Raw genomic sequence first — 18,070 nt, 5'->3', positions numbered from 1 at the left:
TGAAAAACTATTTTCAGCAAGATGGACGTTAGACACAGCCTGGTCATCTACACTACACTTTGTTCAGTGGCTGGAGCACTGTCATGGGGGGACTCACTGCAAGCAGGTACATCACCTTGGAGTCTCCCAGCCCTGAGCTGCATTTGAAGAAATCCCTGTTTTTGTTCAACAGATAGGGAATTAGAGCACTTGCCCAAGAAATGCAAGACCTTGGCCATCACCTTTGTTTTGGGAGATGATGAAACCACATCTTCCTTGTCTCAGAGTCTGGGGAAGAACCAGGCTGCCAGACAATCAACAGTGCAGATGGAGTTGCACCACTATGCCAAAAAGACTGAAACAAATTCATGGACCCAGGAAGAGAAAAACTCATATAAAATGAGGAAATATGTACTCCCAATACTGTTTGTGCTTTTTATTCCATGTCTCTTAAATGGGTATTGCAGAGCTCAGATCAGGAATTAGGAAAACACTGTCTAAAAAAGGCTGCAGACACATGTGTCCTCATGTTTGCCCTCCCAGGCTACGGCACACTCTAAGGCACCAAATGTAGACAAACTTGGTATAGATGAGGTGTAGACGAGGGCCTTGTTTGTGTCCAGCAGCTGTAATATTTCTTGCAAGTGAAGGAATCTCAGCAGCATGAGAGGTCGCTTCCGGTCCAGGCACATTCATCCCCAAAATCCAGATTATAGGTGGGTGGGATCAATTTTGGCCACCCTGACTCTAGTGTGCTTGAATTTGTCCATGAACTCTTGTATTTCACAAACTGTGTGCCATAGTGTTGGACATCATTGAAGCCCATGAGGAAAATGTTGTGAAAACAGATGTTAATAATGCAATTTATTACAGATACTGGCCTATTAAATTGAAGGACATTAAGTAGTGAAATAAATTATTAAGAAAAACAGACAATTCCAGGCATTCTCCTGGGGAGAAATCTATTTTGTGCTCAGCCACAAGCTCAGCAGGGGTGAAATGCAGTCCATTTCATGCAGTTTGAAATGTAAAAGCACTGACTTGATCCCATTGTATGAACTCTATGCTCCAACACTGTGTTCAAAAATAAATATTGCAGAGACGTACAAGAAACACATATACAACCTTTTCCCCTGTGGGAAAATTCAACAACTTTTTGTGTAAAGAAACAGTTTTATCACCTCAGAAAATTCTTCTAAAGCTAATCACAGTTGTATTGATGTTGTGTTTGTCCTCATTAGCAAGTTAAGAGGTGCTGCTTCTCCTTATCATTCAGGACCAACTCCAACACTTCTGTGAATAGGTAATAATGAAGAGAAGATGGGAGAAAGAATCTTTCCATCCTTTAAGAGATAGTTTAGATATGAAGAGATTAATAGCTATCACTGGGGAATCTGAACCAAGAATCGGTCTTCAAAACCTTCCCAGGTGATAATGGCACAAAGAAGACTAAATCAGATTTAAATAAAATTTTTGTAAGTTCCTGTGGTCAGGTCCAGGTTGTAAGGTCCAGAAATTCCTCACATTTTAAGTACAGATCTGCATCTTTTACAGTGCAGTCTTATGTAGCAACCTTCAGATTAATGCAGCTAAACCAATCTTGGAATTCACAATTCTAATTTTTTTTTTTAGGTTTGGGTTTTTTGTCTGTTTGTCAAAAAGAAATGAGGTTTATACCACTGCATGTGCTGAGGTAATTCTGCATGTATGGTGATTTTTTTGAATCCTCCCTAATAGGTGGAAAGTTCTGTCTGATTTCTACTACTTTTTTCAAAGTGGTAGACGTTTCAAAGATAATTAAGCCCCAAGATTCATGCAAATAAATGAACAGTTAGAGGAGAGAAAGTCTGTTAATTAAAGTCTGCACCAAGCATGTATACTCTATTAGAATGTGCATGAAATAGAAGGCCTGAAGCTTGGAATGAAAACTTCATTTGGGCAGCACAGTTTGTGAAAAGCAGTGTTTCCTGTGCCTTGTCTGGCCAAAATCAAACAAGTTCAAGGCACAGATTTGTAAGGGAAACAGGCTTTATCAGCTTCAATGTTTAGGAATATAGGTTTTTTACTTAGTAAATAATCTATTCCTTCGTTTCTTACAGTCTGATGTGATTTTGACTGGGTTTGGGAGAAGAAATTCAGTAACACTATGAGAAAGGCCAAGGCATTTCTGAGCCAGGCTAAAGCAGAAAGTCTGGGCAGTCATGTGAAAATAAATTTGTGATGAGATTTGTAGCCCAGCTACTAAATCAAATAGGTTTTGATAATATGCATCCATTATAATGTGTCTTGTTCCAGTCTTTTTTTGGGTTGTTTTTAGATGGCTGTTACCTTTATATAAAATGTATTAATCCTAACTATCTAGTCTAAGACTTTTCTCTCTCCACAATGCATCATTTACAATGAAACCCCCTGTTTCTGGGGCTTCAACCACTTTGCTCCTTCTTCACATCTCTGATTGAGGAAAAGCCTTTTCCTGCTTGCTAAATCAGAATCTCTGCTAACTGTGCAAGTACATGTGAGAGTGCAAGGACATTATATATATGTGCATATACATTTAGGCTTCATGAAGAAAAATCTATTAAATTATGGAGCTACTTACAAATGCTTTAGTCCAAGGAAGTTGACATCACTGAAGCTGAACCACAAGATTGATCAAAGTGTAGTTTATGACTGTGTCAGTATCACAAATATATAACTGAGTAAAAAGGTTTTTTTCTCCTTTCTCTGTTTTTCTACCATGCACAGTAAATCAAATTTTATAAATGTTTCCAGCAAGCAAATGGTATCCTCAGTAGCTACCATTTAAGCTTAAGAATTTTTGCAGTGGGATTTCCTAAAAGGCTTCATAGAAAAAAAGGTTCATTGTTTGAAGCCAAATTCAACTTTTGGTTAAGACTGATCAAAATAGTTTATACAGATTTTCATAAGCTTTTTGCTCATACTGTGTATTATTTGGCTTAGTGATCACAGCTGAAAAGCATGATTTTAATAAAGAAGTTGAATAAGCAGATTGTGGGTCACATGGCCTGCCTCATTCCAATGGTAAACAAAGTAAACTACTTTAATTAAGGCAAGATAGGTAATATATATAGCATGTGTATTATCATTGTCTGGTTTGCTTATTCCTTTACATTCATATTTTAAATAGCCAGCATATCATCTTATCATCTTATCAGATGATAAGAAAGATGACATTTTATTAAGCAGCTGATCTCCTTATGTTTTTACAATTTCTTCTGATGAAGTAAGACTGAGCTGTTGCTGTAAATTCTAATTCTAATCAACATCCCTCAAACACCCAGGAATCAATCGTTTGTTTATAAGACCCCATCAGGAATGACTGAACTAATCACTTTGAGTACACCCCTTGTGCAAGGACAAATCCATGCTCCTGTGAATGCCAGTGCTAACTACAGATTGATTTTATTGACTCAAGTATTCTGAATTAGATGAAAGAAGTGGTAGGAAAGACACTGGTAGTACCAGTATCGCAGGCGATGTGTGCAATGAGGCACATAAGCATAGGGTTGAATGGGTTCCCAGGCTTGGAACTGGGAGGGAATTTTGTTCAGGGCGTAGTGGCCACAGACTGCCAAGGATTTTGGAGGTTTTCTGGCTTTGCTAGAATCATGCGCGTGTATTTACACAATCACATTCCTGCAAGAGCCGAAAAGAAGGTGGTTGGTGACCTTGGCTGCTCTTTGTCCTGCTGCTGTGGTCTCCAGGATGCTGCTCTTTCTGAGCTGCCTTTGCTAATTGGAAACCTCCAGCATGTGAAAGATGGGAAAACATTAGTTGTAGGCACATGATTACTGACAACTTTGACATTAATCAGCAAGAAATCATACCTACCAACCAAACACCAATGCCAGCCTTCTGGGGAGGGGACAGTCAATCTCCCTGGGCAATTCATATGTAAAGGAGCTCTACTGCTTTTCTTGTAGCATTTAAAGCTTCGGGGTATTTCCCTAATGAAGGATTTAAAAACGTGTGACCCTTGGCCAGAGATCTGGTTCTGCCACTAATGCTGCAGCCCAAAATGTTTGAAAGTGAGTGACTATGCCCCATCTCTCAAAGAGTTCAAAGCCAGGCTGGATGGGGCTTTGAGTAACCTGGTCTAGTGGAAGTTGTCCATGCCCATGGCGGGGGGGGGAGGGGGCATGGAACTAGATGACCCTTAGGCTCTCTTCCAATCCAAACTTTTCTATGATTCTATGACCCAGAGCCCTCCGAGTCTTGGGGTGGAGCAAACATCAGGTCCCAGTAAAGTAAGCTCTATTAAACTGAATCTCGTCATTACAACAACATTTATGCAGAGACAGCGTTGCATTGTAACGCATGAATTTTTATTTATTTTTTTTAAAGTGTTTTTCCAGATGAGTGACTAATCTCAGAAGCCCGCGGGCCGCTGGGGATGCAGGTATCCATGGTTACTTTCGTTGCCTAGCGACACCTCCTTACGCTGCTGAGCGAGCGCCTGCTCTTGCCTCTGCTGCTTCGTGCAGCCCCATCCACCTCCACCCCAGGCCAGCTCCCTTGACATAGGAGAAGTTGCTCTGCAGTCCAGATTAGAATTAGAGTTGGTGGTTTTATATGAAAAAAGAAGGAGGAAGGGGGCCAAAGAAAGACTCTGGTCTCTCTAACAGCAACATAAACCCATTTGTGGCTCCAGGCAGGATCTGAGTCAGCATGTTGATGTAAATCGTCACTTGTGCTGTAAGACACAACTTTGCACAAAAGTTCATTTAGGGTAGGATTTAAGGGTATTGATTCATTTCTCAGCCAGACATAGACCAACAAACAAACTAGGGTTTGTACTAACAAACTAGAGTTTGGCTCCTTTACTGGGTGAAATGAAGCATAGCTTCATTTAAAAAAAAAGTAATATTTATGGCATTTCAGAAACAGAAGATGCATTTGTCTTATAAATGAGATTTAAAAATACACTTATAAAAAGGCTGTGAGTCAGATTCTCCAATTATGTCAATTTAAGATGAGTTAATTGCAAATTAAGAACAATAAATTTTACTGGACCTGGTTATGAAGGGCTTCTCAAATGCTGCTGGTTTATGCATGCCATGACTCACCAGCATCCAGTCATGGTACACAGAGGTCTGCAATTGATGTCACAGCCTTGGGCTCTGCTTTTCAGAGCATTTTCTCAGAACAATGACTTGCAAGTACTTTTCACCTGAGCACTCAGGATGGTATTTGTGGTCTAGCTGGGTTGCTTACACAAACAAGAGAACAAATTGCTTATGTAAGTCAGGCACTTCTGGTGCAATCTTGCCTGTAAATAGGGATGCCCTTGTCTTCCTCCTCCTCAGCCTTCCCTGATGCAGCACTCAACTGCCTTGCTGTAGAAACAGACAAAAGAAGATCGTTTCTGAGTTTACAGTCCTGAGTTTGCCCTTCCAAACAGTGTTCTGCTGAACAAGAGCTCCTTTAGGAGGTTGCTTTCTGGAGTATTGATCTGGTACATACAGGAGGTGCAGTCCAATTAAAGTGCTTCTGAAGTAAATCCTTGAAAGCACCATTGTTTTCTGATTAATTCTTGCTCATGACTTCCTTGAGTTTAGTGCCATGGGAGGTGTCTCTTACTCTGAATCTGCCACCTTAATAAACTCAGTTGCCTGTAATACTAGGTCATTAACCTTGTCCCTGGTTTGGGCCAGATCAGCTCAGACTCCTCCTAGCAGTTCTTGGGCACTGCTTGGGAGTTAGTACAGAACAGACACTATTCCCTCTAGGCAGTTTGAAAGCTGTCTATGGTGCTTTGGAGACAAAGTGGTCATTAGCACTGACATTCTGGACATTTTGGTCTAGCCAGGTTCAGTAGAAAAAAAGTTCTGGGCATGTTTAATCTTCTGTGAAGTAGTGCAGTGCTTTAACTGCTTATTACATTGTTTATTTGCCACGTCTTGAGCAGATTCAGCCTGAGCATTTTTGCAGAGATACGGACAAGTACAGGATTCTCATTGTACTACATTTACTGAGATCCACTCAGAAAAACAGAAACCTGCAAGAAATGCGTTTAGAGTGCAGATAGTAGTGGTTAGGATGCAGGTGTTTTTCAACCAATGTCTGTCATGGGGAATAAGAAAGTTCCAGCATGTTTTCCCATTTTTATGAAGTTGCTAAGCTAGAAAGTACCACATGGATTCACTGGATGATGTTCATCTGTGTTTATCTGTTAATTTTTGTGTTGTAATTGGATTGTTAGCAGTAGGGAGCTTGTGAAGCACATAGCAATTAGGGTTATAATTCAAGACTCCAAATAAGCTCTACAGTTTATTGAGTAAGGATAGCAATGGCCTTAGCAAACCAAAGGGCCTGTGTTGCTAAGTATGATGCTGCTGTCCTTGTGCAGTCAGAAAAGAAGGGACTTCTTGCTCACTTGGAATGTTCTCCAGAATCTTTTTAGTAAGTTTTTCTCCTTTATTTCTAAGCCTTTTTCAGAGCATGTGGAAATTTTCATTGGTATTCTTCTTTTTATTTCGCATTGTAACTGCAAGTCAGGACTAAACTCAAATTACACCCTTCCTCTCTTTTAATCTTTATGTCCTATCTCTTATGCTTAGCATTAAAGTTGTATATTTCCTTAATACATGTTCTTCCTTGTAAAGCACTTCCTGGCTGAATATAATTTGTTTTCCTGTGTTAATTTAGGCTAATAATTCCCCTTGCCTCATTTGCAGCCCACAGAGTGATGCAACTTCCCCTTGTTTTGTTCCCAGATAAGTATTGCCACAGTGCTTCCATAAAATGATGTAGGACTCTGTTTACAAAAGAGTGCTTCTGTGGTATCTTACTGCTTTCACAGGAAGCTTAACAGCTTGCAGAACAGTAAGTGGCAAATGTTTAATGCAACATTATGCCAACTTGAGGACAAACTGTTCCTCTCAGGAATGTTTTCAGGCTTAAATGAGAGGAAAATCCCCCTTGCAGAATGTGAATTCATGAAGGCGGCGGGGAGTGACTGCCACTTCTTTGCCTTGCCAGCAGCTCTAATTCTCAAGCACCTTCCAAGGCTTTTTTAGATCAGCTGTAGTGTACGCTCAGCAGCAAGTAGTGATAAAGCTGTGACTGGCTTTTCTGAGGAGCAAAGATTCCTCTTTCATGGAGGAGGCAATAAGTCTTCCAGTCTGCCTCTGACAAAAAAATTGGCTTGTGCCCACAGATGCTGGAACGGTACAGAGGGAGGAGACATGAGGCCATAGCAAAGCTATTAATGTGAGTAAGAAGAGACTAACAGTGTAGCTGCAAAAACTGTGAGACAGAAGAATTCCAACTTAAACTGTGATGAGTCAGACTGAAATATGTGGAAATTCAGACATGGATGCGAGTCATCCATTAAGAAGATATGTGGATATTACTGAACTAGCAGTAGTTTGACTAAAGAGTGAAAGGAGTTGCATTTCACAGAATTAGGTTGGAGAAGACCTCCAAGATCATGGCATCCAACCTTTGACCAAACACCACCTTGTCAATTAGGCTATGGCACTGGATACCGTGTCCAGTCATTTTCAGAGCACCTCCAGGGGTGGTTACTCCACCACCTTCCTGGGCAGCCCATTCCATTGTTTAACAACCCCTTCTGTGAAATAATTCCTCCTGACTTTCAGCCTGAACCTCCCCTGATGGAACTTGAGGCCATTTCCTCTTGTTCTGTCACTGGTTGCCTGCGAGAAGAGGCCAACCCCCACCTGGCTGCAACCTCCTTTCAGGCAGAGACCTATATGGTCACCCCAAGCCTCCTCTTCTCCAGGTTAAACACCCCCAGCTCCTTCAGCTGATCCTCATAGGACTTACCCTCAAGACCTTTCACCAGCTCTGTTGCCCTTCTCTGGATGCCCTCCAGCCCCTCAGTGTCTTTCTTGCAGTGAGGAGCCCAGAACTGGACACAGCATTTGAGGTGTGGCCTCACCAGTGCTGAGTACAGAGGGACAATCACTTCTCTGGTCATGCTGGCCACACTACTGCTGATACAGGCCAAAGTGCTACTGGTCTTCCTGGCCACCTGGGCACACACACTGGATCATGTTCAGCCACTGTTGACCAGCACACCCAGGTTCTTTTCCACTGGGCCCCTTTCCAGCCACTTTGTCCCCAGCCTGTAGCGCCGCCTGAAGTTGTTGCAGCCAAAGTGTAGCACCTGGCACTTGGCCTTATTGAACCTCATAGTGTTGGTCTCAGCCCATCTACCCAGCCTGCCCAGATTGAATACATTTTAACAGATTTTATCATTCTCTGTGTTAACGCTCCTAAGCAGGAAAACCAGCAAGTGATCTCTGCCCATCATCAGTATTCTTAATCTCTGGACCTGACCCTCCGGTCAAAATATTCTGCTGGCTTTCTGAGGCTCTTGGGTTCTGGATTCTTTGAAGGGGGGAATTGTGTGGCTGTTCTCTGTAAGTAATCCAAGACTTCCAGGTGAGTGCCTGAGCTGAGGGATCCAGAACTTCCCGATGGGTGGTGTGCGGAAGTCATAGAAAATGTGTTGTATGCTTTCTACTTTATATCCAGTGTTATGGGTAAGGCACCACTTTGGGTTTTCTAAAGATGACAGGGTGCTCAACTGATACTGTGAATTTACTGTAGGGAAGGTACATCAATCTGCAGCTCATGTCTTTCAAAGTCCTAGCAGTGCCTGAAGACTTTGTAAAGTGTGAATGAATTTCAGACCTTGATGTCCCAGTCCTCCACCTCAGAAACAGGGTGTAATATGGGGGGAAGAGAGGAATAGAATTAAAACCTCATCAAATGAAATCTGTGTTCTTATAAGGAAATACCATTCTTCACTATAGTAAAGGATGTTTCCAGTTAATCATGAGAAATGTAATCTGTCCAGGAAGCTTCATAGGAGACAAAGGGGAACAACAGCTTCTAGATCACAAGGCTCCTGAAGACATAGTTAGAATTCATTATGTAGGAAACTTTTATGTTCATGATAAAGGGAATTGTCATGTTTCAGTGTTTTTCATGAAAAAATAATTTTTCAATTGAGCTTTCAGATTTTGCAGAACTTCTGTTTGTCATGAAAAGCTGTTTTAACAAAATTCCTCCTTCATATGTGTGCATAGGCTTCAGCTATGTCTGATCAAGGGGGAAGAAGCATTTCCTGTGAGGACCCACAGCACAGGCTGGGGTGCTGCTGGTGTGGAGAGGGACCACATTCTGGACCAGGTGCCCAGGTTGCCTTCAGGTGGAGGCTGCAGGGAGTTGAGGTGTTCCCAGTTTTCAGCTGGCTAAAGATTTAGACAGGGTCAGCATGTGCTTTCAGACCTGCTCACTGGAAAGTGTCCCACAGCTTAATCAGCAGGAAAGCATCACTTGGTGACTTGGCCATGACCTTCAAACTTGGTAGGCAAATTACTTTTGCAAACCACCAATAGCAGAAGATTTTCTAAAGAAGGTACATTGACAAGAGATGGCCAAGAAGATTAATTTACATGACAATAAAAACATTTAGAAACAGATATTTCAGTGCTCCAGAATTTTTACCTTCCCATAGAACTAAATATGTTTGGGTTTGGTTTTCTTTCTATAAAAAATAACTATTTTTCTGCACTAATTTTATTTTCTATCTTCAAAATTGAAAGGCAGAATTGTTAGTCAGGTGAATTTCAGAGGGCCAGTACCAGAAGAAGTTGTAGGTTTTTTCAAAAATGGTTTTAGTTATTTAGTTTTTCAAGCACATAGAAGCAAAGTACTTCTATGCATTCCTGTGGGGAAGAAAGAATTAACTAGAAGATTCCTCTATGATACCCCTGAAACTTGGCTTGGGGGCATAGAGTTTGGCAAGCTTTTGAGGAATTGTGTGAAAAGTCCAAAATATACTTTAAATCATGTGGAAATTCTTTACATGGAAATCATGCTTTAGTAAAGAAAAGGGAAAGAGCATGAATGATGAAATATTTGCTTTATAGGTGAGAAGATGTACTGATCAATGTAAAGAAAACACTATTTTGTGACATATGATCCATTTTTCATGGGGATTTCAAGCACCAGCAACTGGGGCTTTTTTAAGGTGATTGAGTTATACTCGTATTGAGGGATAGGAAACATCATAATGAGGATACATGATGTGGTCTGTACTTCTTACGTCCTTGACAACAGTTAGTCTGTATTTATAAAAAGAAGACTATACTAGAAAATTAAAAACTGGGTTCAAGGCCTTGATTATAAGAAAGTAAAGATTAAAGGGACAGTACCTTTGATTACAGTGCTGTACCTCTGTAAATTAATAACTGTCTGATGCTTTGTTAGGCACAAAAAAAGATGGAGTCATTTTCATAATGTTTTGTTCACTAAAAGCTAACAATATGATTTATTCTCATAGATAATTAATTTCTAAAAATTCTTCTTTCTTTGTGGCAATTTTGCAATGGCAAAAGTATGCTAGTAAAATATTTTTTTTCCTTTGTTATCTTCTGCAAGCAGGATTCCTATTCCTGAGCCCTAGATTCACTTACACATGACATTAAAACTCCAAAGAAGGACTGCAGGAAACAACAATTGTCTGAAGGCAGAAAAAGTCAGTAAGTTTTTGTGCTTTGCTGGTTTTTCCTCAGTTTTATTAAAAACAGTTGTGTAAAAGTTCACCTCCTGGCATGCAGTTATTTCCCATATAAAATTATCATAAACGTGTGTGTTACAATAGTATTTTTCATTTCATGCAATGTTTCATATACCTTTATGATATTCATGGAAAAAAACCAAAAAGAATTATGGTTTAATATTATGGTAGATAGTTAACAGATGTTTTATAGCTCTTCAAATATAAAAATTATTACATTAATGCAAAAAAACCGGTGGCATTTTGAATAATCCTTAAATAGTAAAAATCCTGCTTTCATGCATATGTTTATTTTTATAATAATAAAATTGAGATCCATAATAAAAACAAAATGACCCTGTAACCCTCACAAAGAATGTTTTTCTCAAGAAATATTTCCACAAAGCAACAGAAATTGTCTGAAAGAGTCATATTTAGTGCGCAGTAGTGGATTTGACAAGGACAAGCACAAGCCATTATTAATTGCCATTTCTTGAACAGATTAGTTAGAGGTGCCTCTTGTGGGCAGTAGGTTCCCTGTCCCATAAGCTAATACAGCAATGAGATAGTATAGGCAATCTATATCAAATGACATCTGATAAAAGTCTGATTTTAGTGGAGAAAAAGGCATTTCAGTAGCATGAAGGGTTTTTGGAAAGGAAGACTCCCTTAAGAATCTACAGTATTGCCTTTTAAATTTTGCTGTTGCAGCTATTTATTAGCTCCAGGCACAGGATAACTGGTGTGAGCCATAACAAACTCTCAGAGCTGTACATTGAAAAATCTGTTTTCCTAAATATTTGTAAAACAATTTCATATAAAAGCCCATCAGCCAAAAGTTTGTATCATAATAAAACTTTGTAAGTCTCAAATTATTCCCAAGTTCCATGGGAGCATCGAATCTTCTTGACTGATTAAATAGGTTCACAGGTTAATGACATCTAAGAGTTTTTCATCACAATCCTGGAGTATTTGGTTTCTTTTATGTTCTCACTTTAGGCTTAGTTATGAGACTGAGAAGAGAAGCCAAAATGAAGAGCATCTGTTTGAATGCAGCCAAACACACACTGCAGCAAACCCAGGAGCACAGGCTGAAGGTATGGACACACCAAAATAAAAGTAGCCATGACAGCTGAGTCACACAGTTCAATGAAGTGCAAACCTGAGACCTGGATTGTATTATCCATAGACTAGAGGAGAATGAATGAACTTCCTCAGGACAATGCAAAAAAGCTTACAGGATTTTTAAACAGTGATGTGTTGGAAAAGATGCTTTTAAACCGGCCTTGAACATAAACAGCACATATCAAATTTTCTTGCTTTGCCAAGACAAAAAAAAAGGTTGTATTTCCAATACTCAGAGACATGGACCGGCAGGCACAGAAACATAGTGTTCTTCAGGGAGGTCATCCCACCCCTAAAAGTTCATTATAACTACAAAGAAAGGAGCTGATACAAGTAAGCAAAGCTACAAACCATTTCTTCTCTTAAAATTCATGTGGAAGCTAAAGTACACTGAGAAGAGAATTTTGTTTTATTTGTTCTCTGCTGTCTTGTCATTGCCTGGTAACATTTTCACATGATGCAGGCTGACACTTAGAATCAGACTTAGTAGGAGGATTGATTTTGTTCCCTTGAAGAACATACTGGCTTTTCAGTGAAATATTGAATGCTTCAGGTGTGAGCTCAACCTCATCAATTTTCAACCTCAGACTTTTATGTTTAAAACTATGGGGATTTTATGTTGAATGTTACTTTCATGTCTTGTGGGAACTGCAGCTCAGCTGCTTGTATCCCATTTTTTTTTTTTTTTCACAATCATCGGTGAAAATGCAATATCCCACATGAAAAATTTTCATGTTTAAGTGTTTAGTAGAAACAGTTTTCTTCTGGAAACAGACCAATGAACCATTGAAACTTTTCACATGTGTTGTTATTCAAGCCTGGGCTGCACAAAAAGCAAAAAGTGCCTTTGCTAGCCACCTGCAGAGCTGTGGTAAAAGACACTCAAAATTCACCTAACTTTGATGTTATCTGTTTATAAAAACTCACACATAATAAAAACTAAACCTGCAAAAAATATAGATTAGGATGAAAGATCAAGCTGCACAGAAACTAGGGATCACCACAACCAAGAGTTGCCTCTGAGACCTTAATTTAACTACAGTGGGAATTAATTTTCTGTGTTAAAAGGCAAAGAAAAAGGGGAAGAATAGGATATGATTACATAATTAAAGACTGTATTGAAACACAACTACACAAGAAACAGAATAAAGGTTGCCAGGAAATAATTTATCTGGTATTTCCTATCTTCCAGTGTCACACCTCAATTTTTCAGCCTGCATTCCCCAATGGATGATCACACACCAGCTGCAGTCTCATAGTTGTACAGCCAAAATTGTAAATGACAGCAAAAGAATTTGCAACCTAAGTGATATTATATTCACGTTTTAGTTTTGTAGTTAGTTACCTTATTGGTTTGAAAAGGTGGCTGAAATCTTTTTTTATGTGACAGTTTAAGAACCTTCATCAGATTTGAACCCTCTTGTTTTTCACATCACTGATGTCAAAGCTTGATGTAGGTGATCTTTGGACAGTAAGGGTCTGTTATTTTTTTGTGATAATATTAGTCCATGTGCTAATGCTTAGATGCCCTTATGAAGGAGAAAGAGTAACAAACAGTGGTTGCTCTGTGGAATAAATCTGTGCTCTGTGTGGCACTTCTTGACTGAGGATGGATAGCTGTGGCCTCCTTTCAAAGCATGGGTGGAGAGACTTGCTTGTTTTAGCATGTATTTTTAATTTCAACTCCTCACTGGAGCTGGAAGGTCCTCAAGCCCGCTCCTGGTTGTCCCAGGAAGCATGGCATTGCTCCAGTGCTGAAGGTAGGCTGTTCTTCAGGTGCAGTGGGATCTGCTTCTCATTCCTAGGCATGTGAAATGCCCAGGCCTGTAGGATATGGATCAGCTCCCTTTCTCCACAGTTCAGTGATGACCCCCTACAGTAACACAGTTGTGTGTTAGTTGTTTTAGTATTGCCAAATATCAAAGATCTGGTGGAAAGATAGTTCCGTAACAACTTTTAAGAAGAGATGCAATACTGTTTTGTAAGAGTTGTGGAGCCACAACCAGGAGTTGTATCTCACTGTTGAAACAACCACAGAGAGGTTACTGAAATAACTAAGAAAAGTTATAAGAAAAAGAACACCTTGGAACTACAGTTATTTCCCTAAATTCTTTTCAAAATACTCTGGTGCAGTTGTACACATGACTCCTTGACTCTCCATATGGACTATGAGTCATTCTAATGTCAAATGCCCAAAGCCTGAGGAAATTGCAGGTTTAGTGTTGCTGAGTCACAGTGGCATGTACATCATGTTAGCTTCAGCTGGCATACAGGAAAGACTGATATACACCTCTAACTTCTCAAATCTTTTCTTGTCTCTTAGGCTGTTGGGAGGATTGTGGTCTACTTTGGTGATGTCCTTGAGAGTAATGTTACGAATGCCCTCAGATGGTGGTTATTTCCTGGTTGCTTCTTGAGCTCCTAATTAAAATGGAATGCTAAGTGGAGCATAAATGAATATTATATAGAATGGGTCATTAATGACCTTTTACGCTAGTCTGGTATTTCTGCTGAAATATCATTTTCCCTGCTGCAATAATGGAAAGAGAAGCACCAGGGTGAGAACTCTGTGTGTCTGTTACATATGGTGCAAGCAGCGCCACTTGGTATGCACCACTGAAGACACCGCTGAAAACAGCCTCCATTCCCATTATACAATACTCATTTTAGTTGTTCATACCTTTCTGAAGCACCAAATTTAAGCCAAAATGTTTCGTATCTTTCCTGTGCCTCTGACTGAACTCCAGAATATTTCAGCCAAATAATTCAGCTCCTTCAATAAATGAGCCTAGGAAAAAAAATGCCACTTTGCTCATGTTAATACTTTGAGATCTATTCTGTAAAATTCTCCAGCACCACCCTGCAGGTATTTTAAGTTTGGCAGAGAGATAGCTCTCATGTCAAAAATAAGCCTGCCTTCCTTCCTGCCTGTGAAAATCCTCCCAATTTTTTTTTGAAGTCATAATGATTATGTCAATTGCAATTCATACAGGTCCAGAAAAGTTGTGAGAAAGCTGTAGTTTTAAGCTTTTTAGATATCTTCCACAGAAATTTGCAAACTTCATTGTTACTTTAAGCTGTTGCTTTACTCTTGGCTGATCAGGTGTATAATGTGTACTTTTCTCACAGTATAAATATGCTTCTGTCACTGACTTTGGGGGAACTCAGAAAATCTTTCCGTGTCTTGGAACACTTTTAACCCTATACTGGCTTTCTGTGCCTAGAAGCAACATAGAGTAGTGCTTAGCTGAGAAAAAGAAAGAATTGCAGAGCACTTCTGCCCATGCAGTTTGCCTTGGAGTCTTCACTGCAATGCAGGTCAGGCTCCTCTTTGCTGTTTTTGTAATGACTTTTGCCTCTGGCTCCTACATCTAGAGTTCTTATGCTTGACTAGATCAACCTGCTATATGGATCACTGGGAAAAAAATTGTCTTCTAAATTACACTGAATCAATAACAAAGAAGTGGGGATTTGGCACCTTCTCATCTAAGCAGATAGGGAATCTTTCCTCATTATCTCTCCGGATTATATTTGGAAGGTCAGGTACTTGTTGAAGATGAAACTGTCTGCAAAAAGTATTCATCCATCATTAGAAATATCTACAGGGTAGAGGGACTTATTTGTGAGTGGAAATTTGAACCGCTGGACTGGATATGGGAAAGAAAACTTGCCTATGGCACTGCAACTAATCTGCTTGGAGAAGACATGTTAGGTGTGAACTGGCCTGATAAGGCAGTGAGGAAGATCAGTCAGAAATTACATCTACACAATGCCTTTATTTAACAATCTATACCAGTGTTGTTCAGCTTATTACAAAAAGCTTACAGAAATTCAAAATGTGCTAAGTGATCACCTCTGGACTATGGCACAGAGGGGCAAGTCCCTCACTGCTCTTATCAGAGATGCAGGAAATGATCTGGCAACCAAATTCTTTTAAAAGGTCATGGCAGAGCTCATAGGAGCCACTCATTTGATAGCCTCCTATGTGCTGCACCATCTCCTCCTTTACCCACACTGGGCTGTCAGACTAAATGTAAATCAGTACATAAGTACAGCCAAGAACAGCTCTTGAATCCTCAGGTTGATTGGAACTGCTTGACTCATGCTCTCATGCTTGATAGCTTATGCCTTCCAAAATAGGTTTGGCATGTTTAAACCATTTATTAGAAATGGTCCCTGGCCTGTTCTGAGCCCTGAATGCCACCTGGCACATGAGCATGTACAAAACACAGTCCACTATGGGCAAGTAAGGATGATGGGCCATGAGTGCACTACTAGAGGGCCTCCCAAACTGATTTTGGTGTGCCTTCAATCCATTCATCCGTTGTGCACATGGAAGTTTCCATACCATTGTTGGAACACCTGTTACAGTTTAAATCATCCCCATGGATTAAAAGAACAGTAATGACAATGTATGAATCTATTTGTATAGCCTTGACTCAGTGGTCTTTTAGTGGTTAAGGTAGAAGCACTTAATGTGTGTATTAGAAGGTATCAGAGGCAGCACTCAGCTTCACTTTGTCCAGTTCTTACCTCCAGCAGGTAGTGAGTATTTCACTCAGTGGCTCAGCCTCAAGGATGTTTGCTTGAAGCACTAGGACAAATGACAAATGACATTTGTGAAATCAACTTCTATTAACTGGCTCAAGTAAATGTGCAAAATTGCAGCAAGAAGAACACTCACTATATTCTGTACTGCAGTATGTCTTGCTGTATGTGTTGACTCCTTTTAACTGATGTAGTTGATTTTTTATAGCCAAGCCTTTTTTTTACAGCTGCAGATACAGTCCCAGCAGCATAAACTGTGGAACAAGCCTCTGATTCTTTCCTCCGCCTTCTAGGTCTGGGCTGTGTTATTACCCCAGTAAGTGTGTAAGAAATACACAGGTGTGTGGGAGTCAATCTTTTGATTTTTCCAGTTTTCTAGGACTACTATGGTTTGCTCTATTGAAAATACATCCAGATTACTTGTAAGTTGTATAAATGCCATGCATTAGTCAGCTACATGTTACCATTCTCCAACTGACTGAAAATCCCATTATACCTGCTCTGTAAAAGCTCTTACAAACAGTAGGAACTCAGAAAGATACTTTAGGGTGACCTGGTAACCCTTGCTGTCTAAAAGCATTTTCAGCAAGATTTTTCTGCACATCTTTGAAAACGCTTTAACAGTGACACCAATGTAGTTTCTTTTGGAGAAATAGAAGAAGCATACTCAGTTACTTTGCAATATTTTCTAACCTTTATCTCTGTTATTTGAGACAAGTTCTTGGTTTTTTTTTTTTTAAATAAATAGAGCAGTCATCCTTAATTCAGCTCTGAAGCAGCAATATGTGCAAGAAAACAGAGTGTGTGTCCTATAATCAGTCCAGTCTTACTTAGTACTTAAGTATTCTGATAGCTTTAATAATAATTTCATGGCTAGGCATTTAGGGCCTTCCATACTTTAACATGCTTTCTACCTAAATCACCAACCCAAAGTCATAACTTTGAATTGTCATTGCTTTTTTGTGTTGACATAAACGGAGTGGAGGGATATTCATCACAGGTTGTTTGGGTCACCTATCTCTGTGAGCGTTGGTAAATGGCATGAATTCACACTGGGGTGAAATTTGGTATCAGAGGATCATCAGCAATAAGAGCAGTAAGGTACGTGGAAGAAAACTTCAAATAGCATCATTTGCCTTTATAAATTTGATTCTAGCTACTCAGGCCATGACAAAGAGTGACAATGAGCTCCTAGTATGTTAACCTAGAGATGGAACAATGAAACGGAAAGTCACTTCTATTTTGAGGTCCTAAAATACTTAGGCAGTTCACATCCATCTGTTTCTATCTGATGGACTGTATGTAATTTTCCAAATTTGGTAAAACTAAAAATTAAGTTTTAAAGTTTAGCTCTTACAAGAATTCTCCTCATGACCAGGAGCACTAGTGTCATCAGTCTTGTAAGAATTTCTTTCTAATGAGATTTTCAACTGTCATGGCAAGTTAACAGCATGGAAACAGGACTACAGGCACCTGGAACACTGTTACAAAGGGCTGAAATACATCAAAGAGAAAACATTTAGCAGAAACACGTTTAAGAATATATGAAGGGTTTGTTTTTAATTTTTTTCCCTTAAAAGACAGTAAATATTCTTACTTATTTCCATTGGTTTTGGGACACAACCTAGAGACACTGGATATCCATGTCTAAGTCCATGCCTTGCCTGCCATAGAGATGATTTGAGAAGAGGCTGATCTTAATTGAATTTGATGTTGGTTGCTCTCACCACTTACCCTCTCCTTCATTCCATTTCTAAAAGTTCTAGCTTCATTTTAACACAAGGAGAGCCACACTGTGTAAAAGTGATGAACGTTGCGAACGTGAAATTGGCAATTCTCGACTTTTTTGAGAAATTCCTC

At 39.7% G+C, this 18,070-nt stretch overlaps 1 protein-coding gene across 9 annotated transcripts in view; it reads left to right on the top strand.

Moving 5' to 3' along the window:
• Window positions 1-18,070, top strand: part of LGSN (lengsin, lens protein with glutamine synthetase domain) — a 61,929-nt gene that overhangs the window by 15,374 nt on the left and 28,485 nt on the right. For 3 of the 9 annotated variants that reach the window (XM_048299308.1, XM_048299313.1, XM_048299304.1), the window contains 3 exons: window positions 8,252-10,516; window positions 11,537-11,634; window positions 16,438-16,526. The gene's annotated coding sequence lies outside the window, so the exon portion shown is untranslated. Of the gene's footprint in view, window positions 1-8,248; window positions 10,521-11,536; window positions 11,635-16,437; window positions 16,527-17,193; window positions 17,312-18,070 lie in introns of those variants that run through there. The other 6 variants (XM_048299309.1, XM_048299310.1, XM_048299305.1 and 3 more) reach the window with 6 other exon arrangements.

Source organism: Corvus hawaiiensis, chromosome 3 (assembly GCF_020740725.1).
Source record: "Corvus hawaiiensis isolate bCorHaw1 chromosome 3, bCorHaw1.pri.cur, whole genome shotgun sequence".
Lineage (NCBI taxonomy): Eukaryota > Metazoa > Chordata > Aves > Passeriformes > Corvidae > Corvus > Corvus hawaiiensis.
This window is presented reverse-complemented; position numbering and strand designations above follow the sequence as displayed.